The 6,667-nt window shown below is 31.9% G+C and overlaps 1 long non-coding RNA gene across 1 annotated transcript in view; it reads left to right on the plus strand.

The window, feature by feature from the left end:
- The window catches only part of LOC136851746 (uncharacterized), a 51,649-nt gene extending 45,325 nt beyond the window's left edge, over window positions 1-6,324 (plus strand). The window contains exon 4 of the long non-coding RNA XR_010856960.1: window positions 5,793-6,324. This is a non-coding gene — a long non-coding RNA (uncharacterized lncRNA). The remainder of the gene's footprint in view (window positions 1-5,792) is intronic.
- Window positions 6,325-6,667: the final 343 nt, after the last annotated feature.

Genomic DNA, 6,667 nt, shown 5'->3' on the forward strand with positions numbered 1-6,667 from the left:
ATATATATATATATATATATATATGTATATATATATATATATATTATATATATATATTTTATATATATAACCATATATATATATATATATATATATATATATATTTATATATATATATATATATATATATATATATATATATATATATATATATAATAATATTAAAATCCGTGTTATTACATAACTCAGTAAAACGAATTTAAGCAAACAGCTTGGCACAAAACCCATGATACAACTAATGGTTTGAATGCTAAGATCATATGGTTCTCTGATGAATCAGGAAGCTAACTGTGCAGTTAGATATGACTCGATCGCAACAGGTGCACCAGTCAGTTAAGAAAATATTAAAATAAGAGGATGTTAAACCCTCCATGCCCCTACCCCACCCCGACTACCACGGAGATGCTAAGATTATTAAATGGGCAGACATAAACATGTTCTTCACGGCTGTTAAGAGAAAAAGACTGCCCTTAAAACTTGATCGCTAACAAATTTGTCGTATTTTGTGTCGTTCAGATGTGTGCTGCCATTAAGGAGTCTTGCAGCTCTATTTCTGTGGAATGAAACTTAGCACTCGTTCTTCCTTAAAGATGAGAGGCAGCATTACTTTATGCTGTAACTGAGTGGAAACTAAATCAGGAGAATTTGTGATAGAGTAAATAAGTAAGGGGACGCAAGATCACGAAAGGAGACAGTACCCTTTTAATCCAAATCCAGCTGGAATTCTTAGCGATCGATATTCAGGGTTTTTTCCTCGTATTTTTGAGTGCAAGAAATTAGTTCCTCTGGCTACAAATAGGCACAGCGAAACAATTTCGTTTCTAATTATTTTTAAATCCTGTGATTTTAAAGTATAAGAATGAATAATACACAGTAGTGAACAAATTTTAAAATTTATTCTGCATTGCGCATTTTTCATTTTTTTTTGTTTGGAAACCATATTTTCTATAACATGAAAAAGATTATTATACTGAAAATATAATCACATTTCCCTGGTACTGTGTTGAAATGCCCCCTTCCCTTTTTCAAATACAAAAAAATTATCAGTAGCTTTTAAGAAAATAGGATTTCGCAACAATTATATATCACTGGATGAAAAGAAACATTCAAAATTAAATTGACTTAAGATCCTATAACATATATGCATAATTGTTCTTAGAATGAGATACAAGTGGTAGCGTTTTTAAAATTCATATTCTAAAATATCTCGTAGGAATCTAAACATGCAGAAAAAGTATTCAAAGTGAAATCCAATTTTTCACTTCTTATTTTGCTTCTTTTTTTTTTCCTTAATAATATTTCATTGCAAAACTCCCTTTATGAAACGAGAAAGGAAATGTCTTTCTCATGCAAGGTTTAAAGTTTAATTAATTTACATATTTTTAATAATGCTGATTTCCACTAGAATTTCCTCTCCATAGTGACAAATGTCATGTTGCTATTTATTACATTCTTTTATTTGACTTATGCATCTGTCTGTGTGTCTGTTTGGGTCAAAACTTTTAGCTCAATTTTCTACCTGTTCCCTTCGTCCGGTGGACTTGAAATTTTGTAAGGTTACTTATTTCCAGTGACAATACAACCATACATGATCAGTGGGTCAGCAGTGACCTCTAGTGACCCTACAGTGACCTCGAACAGTATCTCAGTATTTGTATGAAACTCTTCGGATTTTTCATACCTTCTTAGACTCGGTAGAATAAGTTAATAAATCTAAGGATTTTTCAAACCTTTGGTTCGACAGGCCATTACGTTCAATGTTTGTTAGCTACAATCATAAATTGGTTACAATCTCTGTCAAAACTAATAAGTATAAGATAAAAAAAATATAGATTTTTTTAAAAACACGCTTTCATCAAAATGCACTAAAAAGTAAAAAATCATTTTTTGAGACACCAGTATTTTCTTACAATTAATCATGTCTACAAAAATAAAAGCGTGGGCTCTAAACATGGAAGGAAATGCTACTAGAAATAAATAAATAAATATATATATATATATATATATATATATATATATATATATATATATATATATATATATATATATATATATATATATTTTTCTTCTTTGTAGCGTTGCCTTCCGTATTTGGCGCCCACGCTTTTATTTCTGTAGACGTGATTAATTGTTAGAAAATCCTGGTGTGTCTCAAAATAAATTTTTTTTTTTTTACTTTTTAGTGCATTGTAATAAAAGTGTTTTAAAATGTTTTAAATATTTTTTTTTTTAGTATGTTTAGTCGGGTAATGATCTCAATTGAATCTGGACATCATTTAATTAGAGTTATGAAAGTAAACAAACGACGTACGTCTGGTGGTTCAAGAGAGGTAAACTATATACAGTACAACCTGAATAACCAGTAAAACGGTAGAAATAAAAAATTCGAAGAAAGAATAAACACGGATGATAAAATATTTGGAACCATCACTTCACAGCACTATGGCTGACGTCATACACCATAGTCCATTGATAAGCCCTGGTACTGTGTCAGAGTGGCTGGCTGTTAAATCCCCCTCATTTATGCAAATCCTGGATTGTTAATGACGTGCCTCTTCACCTGTGACATTTACAAATTCCATGGCGGTACTTTTAACTGCGATTACGTGATGAATTCTGAAACGCTGGACATCACAAACAGTGATGTATGTTAACGGCGTAGGGATTATCGTTTCGTATAATCATTGTTTTATTTTGTGCTTTTTCAGCTTTTCCTTAACAGAATTCTAGATTTGTGCCTCGGTTTAAACGAAAATATCCCCGATGAAATATATTAAATCCTTTTTCACGGATCAGTAACGTCGAGTAAATGTTGAATTGTTAAGGGCTACACGCGTCGGATTTCCATCTAAATTGAAAGGGTCATTGCTTAGTACTGATTTCCCCCAAATGTTACCCTTTCTGTGGATCAACGACATGGCCAGATCTCTCTCTATTCATCGCGCTGTCCCATTTCCATGATTAATCACACGGGATACAAAGCAGGAAGGAAACGTGGAGAGATAAATTCCCTCGAATCTCCGAGGTGCATCTCAGTGCTACTGAACGTTTGATTTCCTTCCATTTAGACTGACCCCTGGTGTCCTCTTCGTGTACTGTACCTGTATTTCCCTCGTTTTAGATGGAACCCTGATTTATTGTTTCATCTTGCTGCTACCCATCTGAAATCTCTTTTGCTCCGTTGTGATAATTTGAATGGAAACCTTCTCGAGTGCCTCGTCCGTTTCATTCCATTATCTCGAAACCATTCCACATCATCAGCATCATCATCATAACTCAAATCGAACTATAATGAAGTGTTTCTTTCTTTATTCATTCTTGTCTCTCAGCCTTCATTATTTCCAAGTACATTCATTACGTGGCCTGAGGCTCTCCGCTGCCTTGTATTGTCAAAATGAAAAATAATATGTTTGGGGTAAAAATTTATTCATAGCTTCCCTAGGGGTTTATTTCTGTTAGGGCATTGGTATAGATAGTGAAGGACCTGTTTAAGAATTTATACATGTACATGTATATATATGCTTTTATGTCACTTAATAGCGTATGACAACATATTCAACCAAGGCCGCAGGAAAAATGAAAGGAACCAGTACCAAACGCTTTTGTAATACAAAGGCGCTTGGTATATATATATATATATATATATATATATATATATATATATATATATATATATATATATATATATATAAATTATATATATTATATATGTATATATATATATATATATATATATATATATATATATATATATATATATATATATATATATATATAATCATGAAGCTAAATATATATATATATATCTCCGATGGCGCGGTGGTATATATATATATATATATTTATATATATAAATTCCCCTTCGGTGATAATTCTCCATCGGAGATACTCTCGATATATTTGATATTAAACGACATTTGTAGCTATGATTGTATATAAATCATATAAAAATATATATATATATATATATATATATATATATATATATATATATATATATATATATATTCGTGACACGTGTCACATTTCCAAGGCTAAAAAGGAAAATAATTTCCACTACAGATAGACTCACGGTATTAAAAAAATAAAAAAAAAATTAAATATTTAAAATTACAAAAAATGGCAATGCAGCATTAAAAATAGGTATAAAAGTGAACATAAAACAAGAGGAAATAAGGACCGCAAAAGTTATAGGTCAAGGGAACCAAGACACAGACTCACCAAGCGAAATGAAAGAATAATACTAAGAGAAAATAAAAAATATGCCTAGCTTTTCTTTTATGCTTATTTTCTGTTTCTCTTAGTATTAATCTTTCATTCCGCTTGGAAATGAGGTCATTTCAGCTCTGCCTCGAAGACCTCATTGAAGTGGTTAAGGCAGGCGTGTCTTGAAAGAAACTGTTTTTCTTATAACAGTGCTCGATAAGGGAAAATATAAGACAGTTATGAACGAATGAAAGGGCTCAAGAAAATCCTGCAGTGGCAGGAGAAATTAAAGCAAAACAAGAACTCTGGAATGAAAAATCGAAGACTTTCGTATTAGGCAGAGTACCAGCTTATAAATTAGAGCCCCGTGAGGCCTTTCCAGCGATAATCCCGTGGGAACTAAGACAATGGCAATGGAATGGAAAACAAATAATAAAAAAATCTTATTTAACGAAGCCTTTAAGGGATAATTTGGCAAGAATTGTTAGTTACTTTTACTGGCGAGATTAATTGATGCGAAACAAGCAGAAAACCTCACAAGTATGCAAAAGTATGCTAAATTTTTCATGTTATGATCTGATGCTCGTAACCTATTTATGGCAAGATCTTCCAAATATGAAGTGTCACGATATTCTATATTCCCGAATTTCTTAAGCGGTATTAAGGCATGTATTTCATTACATCTTATTACTTAAATGTGTTGCATCAAACCAAAGTAAATGTCACGTGTCACGTAGAATTAAATCATCGCCATTCAGTGCCAGATAACATAACCAGCTAGTCATCCTGATATTACCAATTTAATGCTATAAAATCTGCTGGTTTTATTATGCATGCTAGAATAGAATAGTGCCTTCCATCAAGTACAGCTGCCAGCGCCAGAATGTATAATATGACACTGATGTATAATATGAAAGCCAGGCAGATGATTACAAAATAACACAAAACATCCCCGGATGGATATATAGGCAGATAGATTATATATATATATATATATATATATATATATATATATATATATATATATATATATATATATATATATAAAGCGATATACAAGGTATGGCTGAAGCTATGGTACATATGGCTGGAATGCTGGCATTGTAATGCATACGGTGATAATAATACATTTGGTCTGACAATAATATGAAAGAGGATATGTGCATAAAAGATGGCGTGACGTATGCTGTGTTTGTTGTGTCCGCACATTTTGCGCTCTGAGGTGATGTGAGATTAGCGATCCAGGTGAGATGAGGGTGTGTGGGGTCCACGTGGGTCCCTACAATATAATTATGTTGAACAGGAAACTATCTTTGCTCATGATGGGGATGAATGGGTCATTCAAGGTTAGATATCTTATGTTGCAGTGGAGATGCGATTTACTTAAATTTTCAGAGTATGTTTTTAGTAATATTTCTCTCTTTCTCTCTCTATTTTGCCTGCATGTGGACACAGTTCCGTTATAGCATGTTTCCTAACCGCGATTACCTTATATGATAAGAGACGTTTTTTAATGCATTTAACATCTTAAAAATCAGTGCTTTGATCAGCAAGCAACATTATTTAGCTTTTTTAATTCTTTACAGGTATGTTTGGATGACCTTATACCTGACGAATTGAACTCTTCGGTAATTTCACGATAACAAGAAAAATCATGGCGGTTCCAGAGTGACGAAATATATTTTGAAATATGAAAAAGGTAATTATGTTTACCTTGTTTCCTTCATCAACCAGACTTGTATAAACTTAGTGTTGTTAAATGAGTCTTTTGCGTTTTTTGTGTGTTGTAAGGTAATAGTTTGAATTGTCTCACTTTGATCATCCACCCCTATTGAAGTTTAGTTACAATCTGATAAAATCAAATTATACAACTTTATCATTACGAAATGTAACAGATAATTTTTATTAGTGGGCATTTTGCAGTTAAAGGTAACCATCACCTTCCTGAAGGTGTAATGAAATATCTTCCTTAGTGTGCTACTTTTAAATAATAATGCTACTAAAGTGGAAGTATCCTTCCTCCAGCAACCGAGGATGCTACCGACATGTTCTGTCCATTTAATTTTCGTGATGTATAAAATGTATAGTGTTAGATATTGTGAGGAAGTGTGCTTTCTAGTTGGCTCTTGATTTCATTAATGAAGCTTATGCAATGGAGTTTATAAAAAGTTTACATTACATAAAGTTTATGTAATGAAGTCTATAAAAAAGTTTACGTTACGTAAAGTTAATGTAATCGTCTTCTTCTAACTTCCTTTTTCCATTTTTTGTATGTGGTAAGCACGGTGCCTTCTTTTGAAGGACTTTGATTGAAATCTGTAAAAAGTTTACATTACATAAAGTTTATGTAATGAAGTCTATAGATAGTTTACATTACATAGTTTGTGTAATGAAGTCTGTAAAGAATAAAATATTCTACTTCTGGGTAACTTTTTAAGAAAGCGAGACAACAGAGTGTTCC

This window comes from Macrobrachium rosenbergii, chromosome 24, assembly GCF_040412425.1.
Source record: "Macrobrachium rosenbergii isolate ZJJX-2024 chromosome 24, ASM4041242v1, whole genome shotgun sequence".
Lineage (NCBI taxonomy): Eukaryota > Metazoa > Arthropoda > Malacostraca > Decapoda > Palaemonidae > Macrobrachium > Macrobrachium rosenbergii.